At 42.4% G+C, this 27,528-nt stretch overlaps 1 protein-coding gene and 1 long non-coding RNA gene across 2 annotated transcripts in view; one reads left to right on the top strand and one right to left on the bottom strand.

Moving 5' to 3' along the window:
• LOC122787879 (duodenase-1-like) overlaps nucleotides 1–27,528 on the top strand; it is a 278,333-nt gene that overhangs the window by 15,378 nt on the left and 235,427 nt on the right. The window lies entirely within an intron of this gene.
• LOC122788327 lies at nucleotides 5,118–20,392 on the bottom strand. The gene is made up of 3 exons (XR_006362639.1): nucleotides 20,266–20,392; nucleotides 12,618–12,619; nucleotides 5,118–5,149 (listed from the first exon to the last, which is right to left on the bottom strand). It is a non-coding gene; the product is annotated as an uncharacterized LOC122788327 (long non-coding RNA).

The raw sequence follows: 27,528 nt of genomic DNA, 5'->3' as shown, positions 1-27,528 counted from the left end.
CGTTTGAAACACTGCGAAGTACCCCGGGGCATTTTGTAAAAATCGACTGCCAATCATTAGCAGACCAGAGTTCCGCTGTTGCGACCCCTTACCGGGAAAAGCCGAAAGACCAAGAACAACAACAACTGTATGGTCAATTTTAAGAGAGCTTTGAAACCACATCATTTTGAATCATGTAGCACTTTTCAGTTAACACATTTTGGTGAATTAAACATTGGCTCTAGCTGAATTATTCTCATTAGCTAATAATGATGTGACACCCTAACCCCATGCAAAAATAGGAGAAAAAGAGGGTTTATGCTGTCACCTAAACTACCTTAGCAACTACTGTAACAAGAATATGAAAAAAAATAGTATCACAATTTCTAGGCTTCGCCAAACGGCATAGCCCTCACAACTAAGTCTCAGAAAACACCACCTCATAAAACAGCTAGTTGCTACTTGTCTCATACCAAATAATTGTAAGTAGTATAAAAATTCTATTAAATTGTACATAGAGCAAAACTCATTCAGCTCAACTTGAAATTGTCTGAATTGTGTAGCTTTCATTATGGTTTCCAGCAAGGTTCTGTATCTATTTACTTGTGTATGTGTGTGTGTGTGTGTGTGTGTGTGTGTGTGTGTGTGTGTGTGTGTGTGTGTGTGTGTGTATTTTGCTCTGCATCTGGTCCTACTGTTTTCTGCTGATATATGTATTCACAGAAGATCACAGACATCTGGTTGAGGTTCTCCTCTCAAATATGTTTAATCATCATTTTTAAGAATGTGACTGATGCATATAGCTGAAGTGCAACTCTGTCAACTCTGCCAAAAAACTCTCGAGCTAAGTCTCTACCCAGAATGCCCTTCTCCCTGTTACCTCAGATTGAGTCTGCTATAGAAAAAGTAAAGCCAAGGCCACTTTTGCACAAATACCCTAGGGTACCAGTTAAACCCAAAGCATCCCCCAGGAGCATTTGGAGGGGGAAGGAGGATGGGAAGTGATGAATGAAAAAAGATGAACAATACAGATGGAACATTATGATAAGACATAACTTCTTTATCTGATGTTGTTAATCTTCTTTCCATTCATCACTGATGGGACAGAATCCCAAGCTACTTTGAGGTCCATAGGGAGCCCTTATGGAAGAACATTCCTGAGTACCATTGAGCTGAAGGCAGCTCTCAATCTGAAGACCAAGTCCAATTTGTAATGATTGATAAAGGTATGAGGGCTTAGCCCAAGTAGCTGCTGTGCAGATGTCATCCATGGAAGCCCTGGAATGGAAGGCTACAGATGTTGCCATAGATCTAGTGGAGTGATATTTAGCTTTTGGCATAGGTTCATTATTGAGGAAATAGATGAAAGATATGCAGTCCCTTAGCCATTTTGATAATGTAACCTTGGAAAACAGTCTCTCCCATTCTGAGCTCAGAAATAGCAAAGAAAAGCTGTTCAGATTTATGGAGGGGTTTGGTCCTGTCTAGGTAAAATCTCAATTGTCTATGTACATCTAAGGAGTGAAGGCAATACTCTCCTCTATTGGCAGGATTCGGAAAGAACACTGGTAGATCAATGGTCTGGTTAATGGAGAATTCAGAAATAACTTTGGGAAGGAAGGATGGATTTGTCCAACGTGATACTCTGTCTTTATGAAAGACCAGATAGGGCTTCTTGATACACAATGCTTGCAGCTCCGAGACTCTCCTGACAGATGTAATGGCTACCAAGGACAAGGATTTCCAAGACAAAAACTTTAGGTCACACTTTGCAGCAGGACTAGAGTAAGGTTCCATGGTTCCACAGGCTGACAGGAGGCCTGATATGAGAGGTCCCCTTGAGGAAAGCCTTGCAAAGGCATAACGAGATGAGGGGTGCCATCTATACCACTGTGGAAATTGGAAATTGCCACTAGATGGACTTGTACCATAGAGGCAGAGGCTCCATTATCAAAAAACTTAGTCAAGTATTGAAGCACTGCAGTTACTGGAGCCAAATACGGATCTAGCATGTTATCCTTGGACCAGATGGAGACCCTTTTCCATTTATCCTGATATAGTCTTCTGGTGGATGGTTTGTAAAAGGCCAGAATGGTGTCTCAAACAGGCAAGGAAAGATTAGCTTGTCTGGCGACTAGTGGAAGAGGATAAACTAAGCTGTCAGCTTGAGACTGGATAGATTTGGGTGACTCAACCCTTGGGGGTGAGTAATAAGATGTGGTAGAGGGTTACAGAATCCACAGTGGGTATACTAGGTGAGGCTGAAGGAAGGGAAACCAAACTGGTCAAGGCCAAAATGGGGCTATGAGGATCACCTTGCATCTCAACTGAAGAGCTTTCTTTAGAAATTGTGGGATCAGAGGGATGGATGTATAAGTGTAAAGAAGTCCCGTGGGCCAATCATGGACCAGAGCATCCCTCAGTGACTCTCCCTCCAGGTGAAGTAGGGCAAAATAGCTGCTGCACTTGTTTAATGGGGAGGCGAAAAGATTGCAGCAAGGCTGGCCCCAGTGGCTGAAGATATCTGACGCCACCTCGGGGTTGAGGGACCACTCATGAGGCATTAGGATGCATCTGCTCAGTTTGTCCACAATCACTTTGGAGATCCCCGGGATATGCACTGCTATCAGAAAGCAGTTGGAAGCTATCACCCACTGCCAAATTCGCATGGCTTCTCGACATAGGGGGTAGGACTTGGTTCCTCCTTGCTTGTTGATATACCAGACCACTGACATATTGTTTGATTGAATTGCAACTGTCCCGGGAGGGAGAACCAAATGAAATACCTGCAACGCTAACAGCACAGCTCTCAGTTCCAGAACACTGATATGCAGGTGGGCCTCTGAGGTGGACCATGTGCCTTGGTCACTCTTTCCCTGGAAATGCTCCCCCCACTCGATCAGGGAACCATCCATGGTCACAATGGCTGTAGGCTGAGTGGACTGAAATGGAGGACTCCAAAGTTCTACTTCTGGCCTCATCCAACAAAGGAGGTCCTGTTTTCAGGAGTTGGTAATTTGAATCTGGTAACCGGGGGGGGGGGTTGTTAGTTTGGGAACCATTGACACAGAAGGAGCCATTGCAGAATCCACATTTGTAGCTTTACTAGAGGCACTATTGGGATTGATGCTGCCACAGAACTTAGGGCCTGAAAAACTTCCCTTGCTGAGACTCTTGTTTGAGAGAATATCACCTGGAGTTGAAGCCTCACTCAATGGAGTCTGTGAAATGGGAGTGATACCAGACGAGATTGAGTATTGAACCCTGCTCCAATAAATTTTATTTGTTGTGTAGGGGTAAGGTTTGATTTCTCCCAATGTATCGTTACTCCCAACAATTTTGACAGAGAGAGAGAGAGAGAGAGAGAGAATATAATGCAGTGCTGTTACCAGAAGATGCTCAGTGGGGGCGGTAAGGAGCCAATTGCCCAGATATGGAAACATCCAGAATTATTTTAGTCTTAAGTGAGCTGTTACCACTGCTATTCATTTCATGAACACTCTAGGGGCTGTAGAGAGACTGAATGGCAGGGCATGGAATTGATAATGAATGGCCTCTAGCCAGAAGCGAAACTGACATAGGAGCCATAGTCAAGTCCCCAAATGATGTGGACATCCTACAGAAGGGCCTCGCTGAGACAGATGCCTGGTGTCAGAGCCATGGCCTCAAGCTCAATGCCAAAAAGTGCAGTGTCATCCCCTTTGGTAAAAACTCTGTGAATTTCTGGTTAAAGGCTTATAGTGCATGCATATCTGAACTGCTTCTTACTGAAGTTGGTGCACCTTGTTTGCTGTGGCATAGACTGGATTCAGGCCTGCTGGAGCTAGCTTTGTTTGTGTAACTTGAGCACTAATCCAGGCATTCTCTAAAGTATTCAATTGTATTTATTACTGCTTGGTAGTAACTTGATTAAAGTGTAGCTATCATTCTAAGTCTTTTGGATTAAGCACTTGGGCTTCAGACTAGTCGTTTTACATTAAGAAGGTTTGTGGCATGCACTGTGGTGGCAGGACAGGTAGCTTTCATCCTTCTAAGTTGGGAACTGCTGATTGAGAGCCCAGTGTCTGTTATTCTTAAAGTGTATTAGTTCTGGTTTAAGCACTTGGGCTTCAGGCCAGTTATTTTACATTAAGAAGGTTTGTGGTATGCACTCTTGTGGGAGAAGAGGCTGGACTCTGCCCTTCTGAGCTGGGAATTTCTGGTTAAAGGTTTATAGTGCCTGAATATTTGAACTGTATCTTACTGAAATTGGTACACCTTGTTTGCTGTAGCATAGACTAGATTCCAGGCCTGCTGAATCTAGCTTTGTTTATATGCTTGTTGTTTGTTTGCTTGTTATTTCCCTGGAACGCTAATTCCACCTAATACGTGGCTTCTCAGTGCTTCTGTGGATCAATAGTGATATCTGCATTGCTTACTGTACTTATTTCCTTGTTTCGCTTGAAAGAAAGTTACTGTTTGTCGTTTTTGCATTTAAGTTACCTGTAACACATTGCACTTAAGTTACCTGGCACTTGCTCACTAAAGCAATTATATAAACGTCAGCACTAAAAATTAAAAGCACTACATCCTCACTCCCCACTTTTCAATTATTAAGGAATTCCCAATATTATTCTAGCATGTCCAAAGGTCAGTTGTCAATCTCCTCTCCGGTCCAGCTGGTGAATATGGGAATCTTGAGGCAATGTTACAACTACCTCATGTACACAGACAACCCTCTCCTCCTCCCAACAAATTCCAACACATGTGAGAGATGCAACCATATAGCCAAACTGGAGGCTAAGCTCTCTCAAATCAGTACTGGCATAACCAGTCAGGAGGAGAAGGAAACCACACTCACTACAATTCCAGTCTCACAAAGACCTACCACGACAGCAAACCAAACACATAATCACACAAAAACATACTCGGAGGCTCTAAATAAAGATCAGCCTAAGCAGCAGAGACCTCCAAAGCAGACACCCAAGCAACCGCTACCCCAAAACAAAACACGTGCAACACATATCTCAAAAAGCCAGTGTGCCGAACAGTCACAGCCCTTAAGACTAAACAACAACCTGATACATTTGTAATATGTGACTCTATCATCAGGCACACTGACGTCCCGCTCACCAGGCTGAACAAGGAGAGGGTCATGGTGAGCAGCCTGTCGGGCGCTAGGATCCGCCACCTAACACAAGCACTCAGGTCACTCCAAGGCAAGTACAAATATGACTCAGTCATTGTCCATGCTGGTGTGAATGACCTGAGACGTACCTCCCTGGACTACATGAAAAGAGACATAAAGGATCTCTCTGAGCATGTATCCCAGGCCAGTATGACCCTGACCTTGAGTAGCATCTTACCCTCACCAAGAATGATGCCACAATATGAAGACAAGATGATCAATTTCAACAATTGGCTTAAGTACTGGTGCCATTCAAAGGGGATCCAATGCCTGTCAGCTTGGGATGATATGCTCGATAAGCCACAATGCTTCGCTAGGAACAGCTTGCACCTGTCACCCCTGGGCTTTTGGATATTGGAAAAGGCTCTTGCTACCCCCATAGTGCCTTTTTTATGCAAGGCTCAAAAGACAAACCCACCTCCATAGGTATCACAAGGGATAAGAAACTAAGAGTAATGCTACTCAACGCGAGAAGTCTAAACCTCAAGATGCACGCACTCGAAACTCTCCTTAGCATGGAGAACATCGATATCTGTGCAGTAACAGAAACCTGGTTCAGGGCTCCCTAGAGCACCCCAGCACTGCCAGGTTATACCTCATACCATGCTTTTCGGCCCCAAAACTTGGACCGAACCACAAAAGGAGGGGGAGTATCGATATTCATCAAAGATACCCACACCTCCAGGTTGGTGGCAAAGCACGAAGCATCAGAGACTATCCATGTGCAAATAACAGTGGGTAAAACTGCCTTCCAGTTTATAGCTTGCTACAGACCACCCTCCCAAACCCAGGAACCCCACTCGGCCTTCCTGAGAACACTGGAAAATATGAAGGTCTCTCCAAACACCATTATATTGGGCGACTTCAACTACCCAAACATAGACTGGGAGCATTACTCTAGCTCCAACACCCTAGCCCAAAGGTTCCTAGAATTTATAAAACATACTGGACCTGATCATCACCAACATGGGGACTCTATGCTCCAAACCATAAGTGTATCCCTCACTGGTAAGATCAGACCATAAACTAATCTCACTGGATATTCACATCCCGACCCCACCCCCTGCCCAGAAAACCACAGTGAAAAACTTCTCTAAAGCAAATTTCACACTCCTCAAAACAGAGGTGGAATACAGCAAAGCCCCCGGGCCTGTGGAAAATACGGGCCAAAATGACAAAAAATACACTGAACCCACAGACATTGCCAACATCCTAGCTGACAGGTTCAGCGCAAACTCCCCCCCCCCCACCAAAAGGGCAAATATCTATCCCAGCAGAGTGCTGCCCCCCTGACATCTCAGATGCTCAGGTAAAAGCCGCCCTCTCCAAAGCAAAAAACAGAGCATCAATGGGACCAGATGGTGTCCCGGGCTGTGTCCTACATAAACTCCAAGAAGAGCTAAACCCAAACATAAAACTACTGTTCAATCTCAGCCTTACTACAGGATATGTGCCCAAAGAGTGGCGTACAGCAACAGTGGTCCCTCTCCATAAAGGTGGTGCCTCAACGGATCCTGGAAACTATCGCCCCATAAGCCTGACTAGCTTGGTCTGCAAAGCTATGGAAAGGATCATCATGGACCTCATAAATAAAGATATTGGGGACCTACAGACACTGGATCCTACCCAGTTCGGTTTTGTTAAGGGCAGATCCTGCCTCTTAAACCTGGTTGATTTCTTTGAAACAGTCACCAAGGTGATTGACGAGGGGTAGGTGGTCCACACAGCCTACCTGGACCTCGCAAAAGCCTTCGATACAATACCCCACTCAGGCATTATAGATAACTCACCAGCTTAAATATAAACCCCTATGTCACTAGATGGATTGCAAACTGGTTCAAGGACAGAACCCACATGGTTAGAATTGCTGGAGCCATGTCAGACTCCAAACCAGTTACAAGTGGTGTCCCACAAGGCTTAGTCCTGGGACCTCTCTTGTTCGGTATATATTTCTCAGAGGTACAGGCCAACACGGAAGGACTGTGGCTGACAAAGTTCGCAGATGACTGCAAACTGGGCGCCATAATTGACTCTCCAGCCGACACAAGCATCCTCCAAAAGGGCCTCATAGAAACAGACAACTGGTGCCAGAGCCATGGCCTCAAGCTAAATGCCAAAAAGTGTATAGTCATCCCCTTTGGCAAAAACAAAGTGCCCACAAATGACCACGTAGGTGGTAATCCATTAAGTACAGAAGAAGTAATTAGGGACCTGGGGACCCAAGTTGTTAGCAATCTCTCATTTGACAACCACGTGGCCAAAGTGGTTAGAAAAACATTTTATATAGCCCACCTAATCATGAAGGGATTCACATCTAGATCAGGGGAGGTCATCATGCCTCTTTACTCATCCCCCATCAGGACCATAATTGAGTACAATGCCCCTTTTGGGATGTACCTTACCAGACACCTGCAGCAACTGGAAAGACCCCAAAAGTACCTCACCAAGAGGATCAAAGGGCTCAAACAGATGCCATATGCTGCCCGGTTAAAGAAACTCCAGCTCTACTTAGTGGCACACCACCTGTTCAGAGGTGATCTGTGCCTGACATATAAAGCCATGTCCATCCCAGAATTAATGGACATGCTGCACCTCTTAAAATCCAAATCCCATCGAGCTACGCACTCGAGAGACTTGAACCTCAGCACTGAAATAAATAGGACATGCTGGAGGGACAGATTCATAACCCAGAGGCTCCCTTCACTCTGGAATAAAATCCCAGTCCAGGTTAGGCAGAGTCCCTCATTGACTCTCTTCAAGAGGAATCTTGATGAGTGGATGGGCGATCGTAGGTTTACTCCAGGTATCACTTCTGTGTCACTGTTAGACAGAGGCACAGTATACTAACCTCGAAAAAGGGCATAGCAAAATAAATTTAAAATGGGTGGCGAAAGCCAAACACATTCTGGCTAGGCTTATAAATGCCCTAGGGCAGATAGCCTAGTATGAACCTATGAACTACCACATAGACAGCAATCTACTTAACACTGAATGTGAGATAAGAGACCTTGGGACCCAGGTGGACAGTAGTCTCTCCTTTGATAGTCACATCACCAAAGTAGTCTGGAAGTCCTTCTATGTGGCACACCTCATCATAAAAGGGTTCTCATCCAGGAAAAAAGTGGTCATTGCTCCCCTCTACTCGACTCTCATTAGACCCATTATAGAGTACAATGCCCGTTTTGGAATGTACCTCACAAGATATCTGCAGCAGCTGGAAAGGCCACAGAAGTACCTCACAAAGAGGATTACTGGCCTCAAACAAATGCCCTACACTGACCGCCTCAAAAAACTCCAGCTTTACTCCATAGCATATCGCCTACTCCGAGGTGATCTCTGCCTAACATATAAAGCTAAGTCAAACCCAGAGCTGTTGGACATGCTACACCTAAACAAATCCAAATCCCTCTGAGCTACATGCTCTAGGGACCTAAAAATTGTCACCACAATAAACAGGACATGCTGGAGGGATAGATTCCTGCCCAGAGACTTCCCATACTCTGGAATAAGCTACCCATCTATGTCAAGCAAAGTTCTTCATTAGCACTCTTCAAGAAAAATCTTGATGAGTGGATGGGAAATAGGAAATACATCCCAGAGATCACTTCTGTGTCTCTGTTCGACAGTGGTACAGGAAAATAACTTTCTTGGGTGGCGTTAGCCAGGGAACCTTGCTGGCTAGGCTTATGTAGGCCCTTGGGCTGACAGCCTAGTACCTACCTATGAACCTATGACTCCTGGAGCATTTGTCCATCTTGATGTGGTAATATGCATCTCGGAGATCTATAGAGCACATCCAATCACCTTCTCTTAAAAATTGGAGAATGGACTGAATTGTGACCATCCAGAATTTGGTTTGGGTGACAAACTTGTTTTAGCTGCTATGATCCAAAATGGATCTCCAGTCCCCTGTCTTTTTTGGCAGCAAAAAGAAGCTTGAGTAAAAACCGGATCCTTGCTGGTCTGGTGGGACTGGTTGGATGACTCTTTTGAGACAGCTTTATAATCTCTGAAGCTGCTTCTTCCCTTTGACTGGGTGTAACATTGGGAAGTTTTCCTTGAAAAGTTTGGCTGGCAAGAAAGGGGAATGGTTTAACCTCTGGTGATGATACTCTGCACCCAACGATCGGTGGTGTTATATTGCCAGGCAGCTTGATGCAGAGAAAAATGACCCCCGACTGCTTCCAAAGGTAAGCAATTGAGCTGCCCCTCAGGAGTGCTGATAAGCCTGTCCAGAGAAGGAGTCCCTGGAGCCTTGGTTATGAAGACCCCTCCTGCCTCTATAGGGGCATCTTCTGGAATTGTTTCCCCCTCTGTCTCTAGGGGTATCATCACCATGTGTGGCACGGGAAGGCCCCTGAGATTTCTTAGGCCACATTTTCCCACTTTTCTGATTCCTTGAGAAGGTACATTGAGTGTTGGAAAACCATAGGCCTACGGCATACAGGGTCTTTCCTTCTTGCTCGCACCTGGCTAGTGTATTCTTCACTTTGGAGCAAAAAAGGGACAATGCTTCAATGGGAGCATTCAGAAAGGAAGACTTGAAGGAATCCATGAGGTCACAAATGCGCATCCAGGTATGACGCCTCATAACAGTGCCCAAACCCACTGCTCTAACCGACCCTTCGGTCGCATGTGACAGCATTCTCATGGATGAGTTGGATATTGATTCCAGGGTTGCGAGCTGTGAGGCCACTTTGTCCCTGACCTCATTAAACAACTGTCCTGTGAGCGTCCCAGAGAGTTCGGAGATCAAGTCCCTCTGGAGCCTGATAAAATGTGCCAAATAATTCAGGGACCATATAGCAAAGGTCCCTGATGTAAAAACACACATCCCAAGTCTATCCACCACCAGGGACTCCCTTTAGGTGGGTGGACAGTGGGACTTTCCTCAGCTAAGTCCTTTTTGTGGCCGCAGCCACCACTATAGCATCAACTGGTAACCCTTTGGACCAATGCGGGTTCTCCTCGGGAGTGGAAAGAATTTTGTCTGGTCTCAGAGGGATCACCTTAATGGAATCAAGGTTCTTCCAAGTGTGCTGCACAACAAGCTGGATGAGCCTGTCAGCAGCGGGGTCACTCAAGAGGTAGAAGGCCAGGCATGAAAAGCCTGCAGGAACATGGACTCTTCAGATGAAGAGATGAAGGGCTTCCAGTCCCCTCTCTGCTTTAACATTTCCAGAATGTCTCCAAAGGAGACATCATCAGGAGGTGACCATGGGGACCTTTCACCATTATCGTAATCCGTATCTTCCATTAAGGACTCCTTGGGTGAGTCCATGTGTTTCCTCTTGTACGTCTTCTTTCATGGGAGCTCATTGATGGGAGTCTCTGAGGAGGACTCAGATGAGTGGGTACCCTGAACAGGGGTGTCTTGTGGCTTCTGTGCCTGGTGTCCCAGGGGTGCTCTGTGACAGCTGAAGTTCAGGGGGTGAAAACTGGAGATACGACATCAAAAGAGTGCTGCCAGAAGCAAGATCCCGCTCCATTGCATGGAAGGCAGGCCCGCCCGAAGAGGTGTGGGAGCCTGGAACCAAGAAAGACAACCTCGGGACCGGGGTCACACCCCGTTCCGAAGAACCCAACCCCACGGATGGAGCCTCAAGCAGTATTGGCATGGACGTGGCTATCCACGCTGAGGATGGACCCGAGGAGAGAGGCTCCTCCATACCCCGGGCCAATGCACCCGTCCCCCAATCCCCAGATTGAGGAAGGACTGGTTCAGTGGGAACTGAAGATCAAAAGGACACACTTGGAGCTGGAGTGAAATGCACAGTCGGCACTGAGATGATGGGTTCCAAGAAGGATGTCAGAGCAGAAGGCTTTGGAAAAAAGATGGTCGAAGGAGGAGTGCAAGATGGTGTCTGTTGATAAGTCAACCAAAGTCCTGCAGGTGGATGGGTCTTAGAAAGTGTAGGGATCCCCCTGGCTAACAATAGCTGGTCTACAAGACACACCACATCATGTTCTGACAGGCTCCTGGTGGAGCTATTGGATACTCTGGACGGGGAATCAGGACATTCAATGAAGGGGCTATACACTTGGCCGTGAAACAGATCTACAGAACGGGAGTATCAGGACCATGGTGCAAGGTCTGCTGGCACAGAAGTCTGTAGTTTAGAGACCGGAAGTAAAGGGGTCAAATCCAGTGAGGTTGGTACAACACCCTGTGCTGAAGTGGCACTCAGAGCCAAAAAGGTCGGTTCCAAAATGGAAGCTAATGGAGTAGTCAAAGGTGTGCCTTGAGCCTAAGTGGCCACAGGTGCTGAAGTCAAAATAGGCATAGTAAGGTCTATGATCAGTGCCAAAGGCAGGACTGGTGCCAAAATTGGCGCCGGTATCGAAGATTTTGAGATGGTTGGAGCAGAGGAAGATGAAGCCATAGAGGCAGATTTATGCTCCGAAGTTGACTTTGGGACCTTTGATTTCCCAGGCTTGCTCTGATCACCTGATGGTGAAGAAGGAACAGAGTAGGATTTTTTTTGTCCTTAGTAGGAGGGGTTGAGACCTCCATCGCAGAAATTGCCTCTGAGAAGGGAAACTTGAGTAAACCTTTCCGAATGAGTTTATTTTTGCACTCATTAAAAGTGCGTTGGCTGAAACTCTAACAAATGTCACACGGAGGCTGCACCAAAAGGTGGGGCACTCCCAAACAGTATACGCAGTCATCATGAAAATCACTATTAGGTAACTTGCCAACTGCATAATCCAACTAGAATGAAGTTAACTCCGTTCAAAAAAGTCACAAATATAACAATACACCGATATGTAGAGAAAAAGATGGAAACTCCTTAATAAAAGCCAAAGCTAATAGGTTATCCAGGAGAGACAATACTAACAATGGTACTGAAGAAATACCACAAGGGTATGGAAGGAAAGGCCGTACCAACAATGGTACTTGAAAGTTTACTAACGGTAACAACAGGTAGAGAGAAAAAAAACAAGGTTAGGCAGAAGAAAAGGCACTGGAAATACTAATCACTTAAAATATGAAGATATCAAAAATATTTCACACAAATATCAAAAGACTTCCAATTAGCCGACAGCTCTACTGAAACGCAGCTTTACGGCTACGCGGCAAACAAGATCTGAGGTAACAGGCAGAAGAGCATTCTGGGTAGAGACTTAGCTTGAGAGTTTTTTGACTGGCGCAAGCTTGGTAAAAAGGACAGCTCTGTTCCAAGGGCTCAGAAACAAACCCATCAGTGGTGAATTTAAAGAAGATTAACATCAACAGATCAGTAGTTTGCTGGATGCTTTCATTTTGGATACATCGGTCAGGAACTTTAATGTTCAGATTCATTCAGATTAATGTTCAGATTCATTCAGATGTTCTTATCATAGTTCTATTTCCATCATTTGTCAATAAAATATAAACTGTGGACCTGTTTATTAATAGTTAATCACTTTTCCAAGCAATGGAGATTACTCTTCTGTCAAAATTAAACTCTGTAACCTGGGACTTTCTCACATCTGTCCTTGAAACTTTCAGAATTTTAAGATTTAGGATATGTTATTTTTTTAAGATCAAGAAGGCTTAAAGGTAACACATTTTCCTTGCTTTCCTGAACTCTTACAGAATGGTGCAATAATGGAGATAATTACTGGAAAAGGTAGAAATAATCTTAGGATGCAGACATTATAAAGACTTCTTTAAGCAGAAAAGGACATGAATAATTTGTCTCAAAGGTGAGGAAAATCAACATTCCATAGGACTGAATAGATTTTTTTAGCATGTCAGCCTGCCCCTTCTTAAAACCTATCACAGACCTGACAGAAGGTACTGCAATTAACTTCAGTGAAAATAATTAAAGTGTCCACTTACATCAGTTTAATTAATCTTAGATACACTTCTGTCTCAAATGCATTAGCACCAAAAGTTTCAGCTGCTAATAACAATAGTCAGAATGCAGCACAGGTCATTGTGGGACCAAATTGGTTTTCTTCTACTTTTTACTTTACTGCAATTGCCATAAAATCCATCTGGAAGTTTCTAGAGAAACTTAAGGTTAAAGGAAGTCACCCACAGGATGACTTTCATCCATAATTTCAAAAACAGTTGTGCTCATAATTACTGAGCCTTAGGCCTAGATCATCAACCTTCTCATATCTCTCCTTGTATTGTCCATTCACCATTATAATAGGAAACAATTATAGTACTAACTAAATTGCTTTGTCCTGCAGTTCATGACCAGATGCTCATCTGAAAACAGAGCAGCTTCCCAGGTATTAGAAAAGTTAGTTTAAAGCATCTTATTGATTTTTGTTACAAGCACAAGTTTAGAGAAGGCTTCAGTAGCAATTGCTAGTGAACAGTCAGTGTATATACTAATATGGTGAAAGGCTTATTCATTGCATCCATGTATGTAGACTTAAAGCAGTCTTCTTAAATCAACCACACATTACTGCTGACAAGACTTAAAAGACATGGTTTTAGTGAGGGGCCTTGCCAACTTTTACACAGTTATCTTGATGAATGACTCTTCAAGAAGTGATGACTGGGACAAGATCTGATCTGCTTAAGCTTCAGCACAGTGTCCTACACAGTATATACTTATAGTGTCTTCTGATTATTTATATTTGATGTAACACAGAACGAACCTGGAGTTTTGAAGATTAGTTTCTGAAAAGATAGTGGCCGCAATAAAAATCTAAACCACAAGACATTGTCTTACCTGCAGCAGTATTGTCTGTTTACAGTAGGCTATTCAGTAAGGAGAGAAACACAGAGGGGAATGAACAATGCCCATAATTACAACAAGGACATTCTCAAAAGCTACAATCTGGTGCCAGATACTGTAGTGTAATGTGCACTGCAGATAAGAAAAGACTAATTTATAACTATGTCCAGCGGTGAGAAACCTAGTGCTCAGAACCATCGCCAGACTATGTAAACTGCAGTATCATTCTGAAACCACAGGAAAAGCACATTTACTAGGGCAGTAAAAAAAGTCAAGTGCTGGTGACCTAGAGGAATTCATACATTTCTTGTATAAAACACAAGAGTAGAGAATAGCAGTGGCTGGAGACTTAAATTTACCAGAAACAGGCTGGAATAATATTGATTCAACATTAGTAAGGAAATTATTCACAATGTTTGCTCAGGAGCAACAATTGCTTCATACAGTAAAAAGCCAACCAGGGAACAGAACATACTAGACAGTCTCTGGATTCCTAAACAAATTACTGTTACTTCATGTCAGGTTTTACCCCCACCTTTTTTCTGCTTTAAAAGTGTTTTTATTCTTGTATCTGCTTTAACTTTTGAAAAAAACAAACAAAAAATCCTCTCTCTGTACTTGTTTCCAGCATTTCTACAGCTAGTAGAGTCTGGTTTGCAGACCTTGCTGAATTCTTGGCTGTTTGTAAGTTCTGTGTTGCCCAGACCTTCCTAAGATAGAGGGAAGCTTCTCTATTCATCAATGAGAGTGGTGAGCTGTAAAACAGCATATCTGTCACCTGAGGGAGTGGTTTCAGCTCAGAATCTGTAGTTTTATTGGCCGTTTCGAGCTATTTCTATTCCTTTCATCTTTCTGTTTAAAAACCCATGTTTGGGGGTTTTGCGCATCACACAGTGGTGTTTAACTGCGGTTAAACTATTCTCGGTGCCAGAAAGTCTGCTCTTCAGATTTTCCCTTAGAAATAGCCAGTCTCCTAGTTTTAGCACTCTAAACAGTTTCTGTTCTATTGAACTAGCCAGTCTTTTAGTTTTAGCACTCAAAACTGTTCTGTTCCCTTGAAGTAGCCAGTTTTCTAGTTTTAGCACTCAAACTGTTCCTTGTGCTCAGCACTTGTCCAAATCTCGCTGCAAGCACTAAATAATCTACAAATTACTGCAGCACTCAACTTTCCTCACTAATCAAGAGGAAATCAGTCCCAGTACTTAAATAAATAAGCACTAACCAGGCATATCCAAGGGTCAGTTCCTGGTGTTTTCTCCTGTCCACTTGATGAATCTGGGCATCTTGGGGCAATGTAGCAATTGCCTCATGCACACTGACAACCCTCTCCTCCTACCACCCAACACTACAACCTGTGAGAGATGTACTTATATAGCCAAGCTCTCTCTAGCCAAGACTGGACTAGACAGTCAAGAGGAGAAGGTTAACATCATACCGCACTCAACACATAGTCCATCAAAACCTGCATGACCCAAACCCACAAAAAACACACATCCACATTCGCGGCGGTTCTCAATAAAAATCTGCCCAAACAACAGAAACCTCCAAAGCTAAAACGCAAGCAGTCACCACCCCCAAACACTACCTGAATGACACATCCATTTAAAGGAACCTAGAATACTGGGCTGAACCTGAGGTGTTTCATCAGTTTTTTAAGGTGTCTGTATGCCTTGAAGGCCTTAGGGCAATAACATAGCATACTGAGTTATGAACCTATGAACTTACTCCTCTGACTTTGATTTTAGTGGTGGGCAAAACAATAGAGGCAGTCCTGTAGTCAAAGTTTATGAGGTTACTGAGGTAAAAACAAGTCACTTTGAATTCCAACATGAATTCACTATAGGTTGAATTTTTCACCTTAACCTGATCCAAGTCGTATGACATGAGAACTATGGAGATAGAGACAGTTGACCATATGGATGTAAACTGTAGGGGGGGGGGGGTCAGTCCTGTTTCTGCATTATTAAATGTATGTACATTTGACATAATGCAGTGTATGGAAAATGGATAAGTATCAATGCTGAAGATATAACGGTTGGAGGTGTTGCGGACAGATGGATGAGGAGGATAAGTGCCATGAGGGAAATGAGGACTTATCACTTTTACACTATTGGTGCCATTCTCCACCATCTTATTCCTGACTGCACCTTTCTGCTGTTTTATTCACAAACCTCTGACACATTAAAAGCTCTTACAGTGGACAGCTTACTTTGTCATAATTTCCTTCAATTATTCCAGGGTCCCAAATATATCTTCCCTTTGTCTGAAGCTGCTTTGCTTGTACAGACTGAGAGTTGCATGCTATATGATGCAGAGTAAATTAGTGAAAGGCTTCATGCCATAAAACAGAATCCTGTTTCTGAGGCCATAAGATTACAATGACACTGCATAATGCAGAGAAAAACATTTCCACGATTCATATCCTGTCTGCATTACCTGTGTCTATATTGGTACCAGCGTGGTACCTTCTTAGCTAGTAGTCCGCATATGTGAATGCAGATACTAGAAGTACAAGAAACCAAATGTACAATCATTGCTAGGGTGCTTGTGTCTTGTGTGTCTCCTCTGATTCAGGGTATGAGAGATGGAGCTTCATATGAAGAAGAGGTTTTGTGTGTGTGTGTGTGTGTGTGTGTGTGTGTGTGTGTGTGTGTGTGTGTGTGTGTGTGTGTGTGTGTGTGTGTAGCCTTATCACAGTCTAACTATATTACAAACTATTCACTACTGCTGACACTGATCATATCAGATCATGACCACATGGACCATTCCTTTTGTTCTTCTGCACCAAAACCAATATGGTACTATATTTCTATTATCATTTGTAACTGTCAATCCTTTAGTCCTAACATAATTCCAGTGTTGCCTGTCTTCTATATGTGGGAGACAACCACTGCTCTCCTTCAGACCAGCGTTTGTATGCACTGATTCAGTTCCACATATTTTTCTCAAAAGATTTGGTAGCCCCAGTCCTTGTTCATACATAATATAGTGAAGTAAAAGAGGAAGTGGGTTGGTGGTATCAAACAGCAGTGTATTAGAAGTTGTTTGATGATGATAAGCTTGCAAATAAGAGTGTCTTCCAAATCTATGGTGTGGTGTACAATTTTTGTTTATTTTCCTGCCATTATATTCATCAATATAGACCATACTATGTGGACATGCCAGAACTGATAGCACTGGAACGATTAAGTGCTTATTATAAGCACATGCCAGTACTGAGTGCACTCCTTATTATAAGCATGCCAGCACTGACTGCACTGCTTATTATATGCACATGACTGCACTGCTTATTATAAGCACCTGACTGCACTGCTTATAAGTACAATCCTGCACTGACTGCACTCCTTACTACAAGCACATGCTAGCACTGAATGCACTGCTTATTATAAGCACATTCCAGAACTGACTGCACTCCTTACTACAAGCACATGCTAGCACTGAATGCACTGCTTATAAGCACATTCCAGCACTGACTGCACTGCTTATTATAAGCACATGCCAGCACTGACTGCACCGTTTCCTTTTACACTGCAGTTAGGGGGATGGGATGGGTGCTTATTATAAGCACATGCCAGGAATGGTAGGACTGTTCCCATTTACAGGTCAGTTGGGGGATGGGTGCTTACAATAAGCACATACTAGAATTGACAGTCCCGTTCCCATTTACAGTGGAGTGAGATGTGGGTGCTCAGTATAAAACACATGCCAGGAATGGCAGCACTGTTCCCATTTATAGTGCAGTGGGAGATGGGTGCTTACGATAAACACATGCTAGAACTGACAGCCCTGTTCCCATTTACAGTGGAGTGGGGGTGGGTGCTCACTATAAAACACATGCCAGGAATGGCAGCACTGTTCCCATTTATAGCGCTGTGGGAGATGGGTGCTTATTATAAGCACATGCCAGAACTGAGGGCATTATTCCCATTTACAGTACACTTGAGAATGGGTACTTACTGACTGATTTTCTGTTTTAGTAATGGATCTTTAAATTCTTGTTTTGTGCTACCACAGATTTCTTTCTCATTTATCCTGTAGGGACATGGGAACAATATTGGGCATGTGATCACATGTCCTAACATGGTCTACTTCAGAAGACTGACAAACCAAAAAACTGAATCCTAAATGATTGAAAATTCAAAATACTGAATACATTTGTAATGCAGGGGACAAACCCCCATGCACCCCCCCACTCCCTGCTAACTATATATACCAACTGCAAGATCACACAACAGTGGAGAAGGGGCAAATTCCATCATTCAGTATTTTGAATTTTCAGTCTTTTGGGATTCAGTCTTCTGAAGTAGACCCGTCCTAAGCACATGCAATGAAGTTCACAGATTAGTACTAGGCTAGTTGCCCTTAAGGGGTATTTTAAGCCTAGCCAATTACCCTATGTGAAAATCAAACCCTGAACATTGTGTTCTTAAGGTAAGCACCTTAACCATTTGCCAATCTCCCATCATCTTTAACATATACCTTTGAGTATATTTAAAAGTACTTTCCACATTTTACCAGTACTTAATAGTGTCCAGCTCCCAAAACAACTAGGGCTGTATATGATAACCTTGGTATAAATTATGTCTACCTGTTAACCCTGGTGTAAATTGTCTGCCCATTACCTCTGGAGTAAATTATGTCTGCCCATTACCCCTGGAGTAAATTATGTCTACCCATTACACCTGGTGTAAGTTATGCCTATCCATTCTATCATAAAGGTAGACAAACTACTACTTTGCTTGACCTGTAGTGGTAACTTGTTTCACAGGCAGGGAATACGTAATGTTAGGAATCTCTCTCTCCCACAAGTCTTGTTTATTGTTGATGTTAATTTAGCCCCTTTTTTCTTTTTCTTTTTCTTTTTAAAAATAAATGTAGCGCTATAAACAGTGAAGTTTCATCTTCTGGTCAAAATCTCCCATTCCTTTGTAGTTTGTTTCTCATTATTACAACTCAGATACTATCAGATGTGTTCAAATTTCTTTGTGTGCTAGTGCACACTATCACAAAGTCCACCTGTTATTTAATACTTAATATATCTTACATTATTCTGGTGTTTTATTCTTGTTAAGGAAAAATCATTTTGCCTTCCTTCTAACCATCTGTGAAATAAAGTTAAACAAGTACATAACAACCACTATATCCTGAAGAGGGTTCGTTCTGGTCACTATAAAGTGACACAAAAAGTACAAACAACATGAATTCTTTATGAATGTAGGATCTTTAGGCATTGAGATACAAAATCTTCAAAGTAATGCTCAGGAAAGTTATGAATCTCACATAGGAAAGATCTATTTTTCTAGGGTTAACAAAATCCTGAATGTTTACATTATATGAAAATATGGCACAAATCTACAAGTACTATGCCTTATTAATCTTCTTCTGTCTTAAATGTAATGTTACTTTATATAATTACAGTAAAATTTACCTAGGTGTGGTACTCACCCTTATGACTTACTTTTTTTTAAGCATCTTTAAAAGCTCAGTACAGCAGAGTGCCACTCTTAGCTATCTGTTATTTGATCTACTTTCCCATTTTGGATATCCTCAGACACCCCCCCTTCAGTAAGCTGGGTATTAATAGTATGGCACTTAAAATATGTGTCAGGATTAACAATGCAGCAGTATGGAGAAAGTAGAAGGCCTACCATTTGCTATGTGATTAGGATATATAGTGTAGTAAAATCATCAATTCTGCCACACAGATGTATAGCAAGCCTTTATCACACCCATACCTTTAGCTATTTGCTGTGGTTTGTTTCAGTTAAACACATTCATTCCTTTACAAGAAACTGAGCAATTCATATGGTGTTCAGTCCTTCATTCTATCCTTTTTTCCTTCTTTCAGAGGCACTCCAAATGATTCAGAACCAAAATGTCTGTAGCCCATCTTCATTTAAACTTTATTATCTGTACTCTCTCTATCTTTCTCTGTCTCACTGCCTCTCTCACTCTCTGACACACACACACATTCATTACGGAGTCTTCTATTTAGTCACCCAAGCTTTGATTATAGCTATCCATTCTACGGCTGTAACAGCTGGGATGGTTTGGAATCATGAAACAAAACAAAACCAAACAAAAAAAATCTCAAAACCACAAGGGAGTCTTTAATAATAATAAAAAGCTCAAACCCACCAGGAAGTCTTTATTAATACAAAAAAGCTATTTTTTGGATATTTTGTATCACTGTCTTTGTGGAATTTGAGGATTCATAGATAACATTTAATTTATGGCATATACCTTTGATCTAATGGTTAACAAAGCAGGGTTTGTTAAAGAAATACACTAATGAACTATTGCCTTCTTCATATGGGATGGTGACTCTCTGCTTGAACGTCCCATATTTAAAGCGGTATGTGTTTAAATATTTAACATGTGAACATGGCAGGTGAAGAAGTTCTGCATAACACTTGCTGAGTGATGTTCTGCAGTAACAACACAAGCACTTAGGTCTCTCCAAGGCAAGTACAAATATGACTCAGTCATTGTCCATGCTGGTGTGAATGACCTGAGATATACCTCCCTGGACTACATGAAAAGAGACATAGAGGAGCTCTCTGAGCATGTAACCCAGGCCGGTATGACCCTGACCTTGAGTAGCATCTTACCCTCACCAAGAATGATGCCACAATATGAAGACAAGATGATCAATTTCAACAATTGGCTTAAGTATTGGTGTCATTCAAAGGGGATCCAATGCCTGTCAGCCTGGGATGACATGCTCGAAAAGCCATGATGCTTCGCTAGGGACGGCTTGCACCTGTCACCCCTCGGCTTTCAGATATTGGCAAAGGCTCTTGCTACCACCATAGTGCCTTTTTTAGGCAAGGCTAAAAAGACAAACCCACCTCCATAGGTATCACAAGGGATAAGAAACAAAGAGTAATGCTACTCAATGCCAGAAGTCTAAACCTCAAGATGCACACACTCAAACTCTCCTTAGCATGGAGAACATCGATATCTGTGCAGTAACAGAAACATGGTTCAAGGCTGCTGAGAGCACTCCAGCACTACCAGGTTATACGTCATACCATGCTTTTTGGCCCCAAGACTTGGACCGAACCACAAAAGGAGGGGGAGTATCAATATTCGTCAAAGATACCCACATCTCCAGGTTGGTGGCACAGCACGAAGCATCAGAGACTATCCATGTGCAACTAACAGTGGGTAATACTGCCTTCCAGTGTATAGCCTGCTACAGACCACCCTCCCAAACCCAGGAACCCCACCCGGCCTTCCTGAGAACACTGGAAAATATGAAGGTCTCTCCAAACACCATTATATTGGGTGACTTCAACTACCCAAACATAGACTGGGAGCATTACTCTAGCTCCAACACCCTATCCCAAAGGTTCCTAGAATTTATAAACTCAAATGCTATGGAACAACTTGTTATCACTCCCACAAAAGGGGAAAACATACTGGACCTGATCATCACCAACATGGGGACTCTATGCTCCAGACCAGAAGTGTATCCCTCACTGGTAAGATCAGACCATAAACTAATCTCACTGGATATTCACATCCCGACCCCATCCCCTGCCCAGAAAACCACAGTGAAAACTTCTTTAAAGCAAATTTCACACTCCTCAAAACCGAGGTGGAATCCTTCAAATCCCCCTGGCCTGTGGAAAATACGGCCCAGACTGCAGAATCCTTTCTAAATACATTCTATGAACACCTTCAGGAATGCATGGATCATGCAATCCCAAATAAAACCAAGACCCAATCTTCCAAAGGCAGACGTCCTGTCTGTTGGACCCCAGCCATAAACAAACTATACAATAGAATGAGGAAGCTACTACATGAGAGAGTAAAATCCCAAAAAGGGAAGGCATCTCTGATCAGTATTAGTAAAAAACTACGGGCACTCATAAAATCGTCTAAGGCCAGCTTTGAGAGAAAAATTGCACAGGACACTAAGGATAATCACAAGGCTTTCTTTAGTTACGTTAGGAACCTGGGTGGGAATTCCCAGATATGCTCAGAATTAGTCCAAAATGACAAAAAATACACCGAACCCAGACATTGCCAACATCCTAGCTGACAGGTTCAGCACAAACTTCTCCCCCCCCTCCCCACCAAAAGGGCAAATATCTATCCCAGCAGAGTGCTGCCCCCTGACATCTCAGATGCTCAGGTAAGAGCCGCCCTCTCCAAAGCAAAAAACACAGCATCAATGGGACCAGACGGTGTCCCGGACTGCATCCTACATGAACTCCAAGAAGAGCTAAACCCAAACATAAAACTACTGTTCAATCTCAGCCTTACTACAGGATATGTACCCAAAGAGTGGCGTACAGCAACAGTGGTCCCTCTCCACAAAGGTGGTGCCTCAATGGATCCTGGAAACTATCGCCCCATAAGCCTGACTAGCTTGGTCTGCAAAGCTATGGAAAGGATCATCATGGACCTCATAAATAAAGATATTGGGGACCTACAGACACTGGATCCTACCCAGTTCAGCTTTGTTAAGGGCAGATCCTGCCTCTTAAACCTGGTTGATTTCTTTTGAAACAGTCACCAAGGCCATTGACGAGGGGAAGGTGGCCCACACAGCCTACCTGGACCTCGCAAACCCTTCGATACAATACCCCACTTGGGCATTATAGATAAGCTCACCAGCTTAAATATAAACTCCTATGTCACTAGATGGGTTGCAAACTGGCTCAATGACAGAACCCACATGGTTAGAATTGCTGGAGCCATGTCAGACTCCAAACCAGTTACAAGCGGCATCCCACAAGGCTCAGTCCTGGGACCTCTCTTGTTCGGTATATATTTCTCGGAGGTACAGGCCAACACGGAAGGACTGTGGCTGACCAAGTTGGCAGATGACTGCAAACTGGGCGCCATAATCGACTCTCCAGCTGTCACAAGCATCCTCCAAAATGGCCTCATAGAAACTGACAACTGGTGCCAGAGCCATGGCCTCAAGCTAAACGCCAAAAAGTGTATAGTCATCCCCTTTGGCAAAAACAAAGTGCCCACAAGTTACCACATAGCTGGTAATCCATTAAGTACAGAAGAAGTAATTAGGGACCTGGGGACCCAAGTTGATAGCAATCTCTCATTTGACAACCACGTGGCCAAAGTGGTTAGAAGAATATTTTATATAGCCCACCTAATCATGAAGGGATTCACATCTAGATTGTGGGAGGTCATCGTGCCTCTTTACTCATCCCTCATCAGGCCCATAATTGAGTACAATACCCATTTTGGGATGTACCTTACCAGACATCTGCAGCAACTGGAAAGACCCCAAAAGTACCTCACCAAGAGGATCAAAGGGCTCAAACAGATGCCATATGCTGCCCGGTTAAAGAAACACCAGCTCTACTCAGTGGCATACCGCCTGCTCAGAGGCGATCTGTGCCTGACGTATAAAGTCATGTCCAACCCAGAATTAATGGACATGCTGCACCTCAGAAAATCCAAATCCCATCGAGCTACGCACTCGAGAGACTTGAACCTCAGCACTGAAATAAATAGGAGGTGCTGGAGGGACAGATTCATAACCCAGAGGCTCCCTTCACTCTGGAATAAAATCCCAGTCCAGGTTAGGCAGAGTCCCTCATGGACTCTCTTCAAGAGGAATCTTGATTAGTGGATGGTAGATCATAGGTTTACTCCGGGTATCACTTCTCTGTCACTGTTAGACAGAGGCACAGTATACTAACCTTGAAAAAGGGCATAGCAAAATTAATTTAAAAACTCTGGCTAGGCTTATAAATGCCCAGGGCAGATAGCCTAGTATGAACCTATGAACATCATGGGTCAGGCTCAGTTTTAAATGGATTTTATTTGCCATTTTATTCTTCATAATTCCCAGCATGCTATCAAAGGCTAGCCTGCCAGTTTACCCATCACTGCATGCTACATTTCAATGTAATGCCAATCAAAAACATCTAAATCTCCAGTACACCAAACTAGTGAATTACTGGAATCAGTTGCCGTGTATGTTGCCACATGTTTTATAGCCATAATTTTCTTCTCCTTTATACAGCAAAACAGGCGGTTAAGCTTCAGAAATTAAGTCCATCTCTGTGTGACAGAGAAGTAATGCAGTCTGTTTAGTATGGCAGGAAATATCTAACAAATATGATTCAATTAAGCATGCATGTAATGGTTATACAGCAAGTCTGCAAACCACAAGATTTTATCAAAGTGCAGTTTATTTATTCTGCATTTCAGTTACTGTAATTATTACATCCGGCTGCTTTGCTAACAACTACTTGCTGACATATTAACCACTTTTGCAAAATGGATAATCTGTACTGGACTTTCCTGTTTGTTGTACAAAGTAAGTAAGAGGGTGGGTTTATTTCTGGCTGATGTAGATTTACTTTCCTTACACAGTGTGTGTGTGTGTGTGTGTGTGTGTGTGTGTGTGTGTGTGTGTGTGTGTGTGTGTGTGTGTGTGTGTATGTACCTGCATATAGGCAGTATTCACTTGTCTTTTCATTCGTGCTGATGAGATAGTTCTGTCACTCCATACCTCCCTTAGTTGTTTTTAATTTATTAACTAGCTCCATCAGTAACTACATTGCAGTTAGATAATAAAATGTATTTCAGATGACATATATAATTCAAAATACAATATTGTATTGACTACTCCACAGATTTTATTTTCTTTATGTTCTGAGCGATTCTTTTGGGTACTTAATTAACACAAAGAAAAAATATTCTAGAAAATCTGAAACAGGAGAAGGGCTTATCACTGTCTGGAACAAAATTAAATGCAGCATGAAGGAACTTATCTCTTGCATATAATACAGAATTTTCAGACTTGTAAGTTTTTACTGTTAATGGTGTTTTTGGCCTAAACACTTATTTATTTGTGTTTATATGTTTATTATTTATTAACCAGCTAGACCCCACTGAGGTGATAGCCCTTTACAGGGAACCAAAGAATCCGTCAAGACATTACAAAGATATATAAATATACACACACACATACATACAAGACAAACACAATGTATGAAACTCGTATATTTGTATTATGAATTGAATCACGGGGGTAGTGTGTCATGTCATATTTGTACAAACTCAAGTGATTGGGGAGCAGTTTTAACTGTTGATTACTCTGATATAGTCTTTTAACACTGAGAGATGAAAGTGTTAAGTCTTTCATTACAGTTAATGTATCCTTCCGGAGTATTTTAGTTATCACCATCATCATTATTATTATTATTGTACATGCTGTGGCCATCGCTGCCATTTTGTGTTTTATGATTTTTTCTTGTCTGACATTTTAATACTCATTATGATTGTGGAAACATACTTGCTCAAGAAAGATTGTAAGGCTCTACTATGTCATAAGTATAGTTCTCACATTATAAAGTTGATATTACATCATCCAGTGTACTGTTCCATCTCATTGCTTTTTAATTTTTTTTTTAAATTGACGTTTCTGGAAAGGATTTAAAAAGTTGACCATATATGTTGTAGTGGCATAATCTACATTCCAGGTTTGCTGAGTTCAGTTTGGATAACATGACTACAAAATTAAATCTTTTCAGAGATCTTTTATAATCCCTGTATGAAGTAATTAATTCACGGTTTTCCATCCTCAGCTGTCTATGTACTGACAATAATCCACTTGCTCATAAATAAAAAGCAAACCCAATAACACATGCTTTGTTTAATAGTTGATGAAAGTGCTTGTGTTTAAAGCTAGAGATAACATCAAACTAGTCTCTCCCTTATATCTAGACTTGTCTAAAGCCTTCGAAACACTTTTTCACAGCAAACTTCTACTTCAAAGGTCTTCACTTGGTCTCTCTCAGGCCACTCTTCTGTGGTTCAAAAGCTACCTGTCCAATAGGTACTAGTCAGTAAAAAGGCACTCTAGAGCCTTCTTACCTCCTTGTCACCACTAGTGTAACACAAGGCTCTATCCTTGGTACCCTCCTCTTTAACATTTGAACCAACACCCTCTATACATGCACACAACAGGCCACCCTAATACAATACAAATATGGATCACCCTCTCATTTGCATATCTGACAACATGGCACACCTCCAAAAAATTACTCTGGAAGCTTTAACAGCCACTAAAGCATTGCTTTTTAACTCATCACTTATGCTCAACCCAAAGAAGAACAAAACTACTATTTTTTTCCAACTGGGTCACAAACCAGGCACACACTATCAAAGTGGGTGACTCCACATCAACCAGCAGACCTGTCACCAATGGGGTGCTGAGCCCCCTACTATTTGGTATATACTTCTCAGATGTTCAGGCCAAAACTAAGTGGTTGTGGCTGACCATGTCTGCGAATGACTGCAACCTGGGTGCAATTATTGAATCCCCAAATGATGCCAGTATACTCCAGGAGGGCCTTACACAGATGGACGACTGATGCCTTAGTCACAGTTTCAAACTGAATGCAAAGAAATGCATCATTTTTCCCTTTGGCATAATCAATGTCCCTTCACACTATCAAATCAACAACAATACAACAGCCAATGTAGGGTGGGGCAGGGGGAGTTGATGGCGAGGTTTGTGATAAATTTGGAGGTGATGGGGAGTGAAGGTTTCTGGGGATAGCCATTTAACTGGATGTATAGCACTGAGCCATCTCATCTAAGACACTATGGATTGAATCACAGAGTATGCTGTCTGCTCTAAATCTCAACAATAACTGCTCAGGTTAGAGGATATGAATCCCAATGTTCACATTATAGCCTATAGATCAATAGGCAAATTGGCAACATTAGAACAAGGAAATAAGAACCTAGTGAATGGGGGGGGGGTCTAAGATGAACGCGTTCTGTACAAGATAGAAGTGAACAGAATAATGTTTGAACAGGCCTGCTATGTTCAATATATCAAGAGTTGATTGTGAACTTCCAGAAAGCTAGATTGTATGCTCTGAACTGATTTATAATAAACTATTTGGTCAGTGCTCAATTGAATTTCAGCAGGCTAAAACCACTTCTCTCAAAACTGTATACAAATAATAATATCCCTCTTAGAATAATTAATCTCTTATTTGAACAGTCATTAAAATAATGGCAATACTTTTTTTTTAACTTACCAGTTATCTAAAAATATTACTTTGCTTCAAAGTTTCCTAACTCTCTGCCATTCCATCTCATGTGTCCAGTTCTAAAGACTTGGATAAATCCACTTGCTAGTTCCATACCAATTTTTTACTTCCATCACATAAGCAAATGAGAGAGCCTCAAATTACTCATAAAACTTTTAGATAAAGCACATTATCCAAATGTACATCAATATCAGTGATTCAACGGGTTAACATACTGTCTTTTGATGCCGAAAGATCGGATGACTGTGTGTTCTATTCAAACACAAGCTGCTTGGATTCATTTCCTAGTACTGACACTTCATTGACACATAAAAAAGGTGCTGCAGTCCTGAGTGTATCCTCCTTTTGTATGAGACATGAAATCAACGTCCCATTTGTTAGAGTTGCTGACAGCCCAGGTGGATGTAAATGATCATACAGCATTTATTGAAAAGAGTGTGGCGGTAGACTTCACTGCCTCCTCATGATCCTACAGAAACACACTACCAGTCACAGAAGAGTCCTCCTTTTCACTGTGCATCTTTCTTCATGTCACTTTTTTGGCTGTGTCTTCCTTCTTTTAGTTTATAAACTGCAGACCATGGGGTTACATTATTCCCTCATATTAACAAAACCTCAAGTGCTCCTATCTTAACAGTCTCCC

The sequence above is a fragment of the Protopterus annectens genome, chromosome 13.part0, assembly GCF_019279795.1.
Source record: "Protopterus annectens isolate FY-2018-M chromosome 13.part0, PAN1.0, whole genome shotgun sequence".
In the NCBI taxonomy this organism is placed as follows: Eukaryota; Metazoa; Chordata; order Ceratodontiformes; family Protopteridae; genus Protopterus; species Protopterus annectens.
The sequence above is the reverse complement of the archived record's forward strand: the minus strand, read 5'-3'. Positions and strand labels throughout refer to the sequence as shown.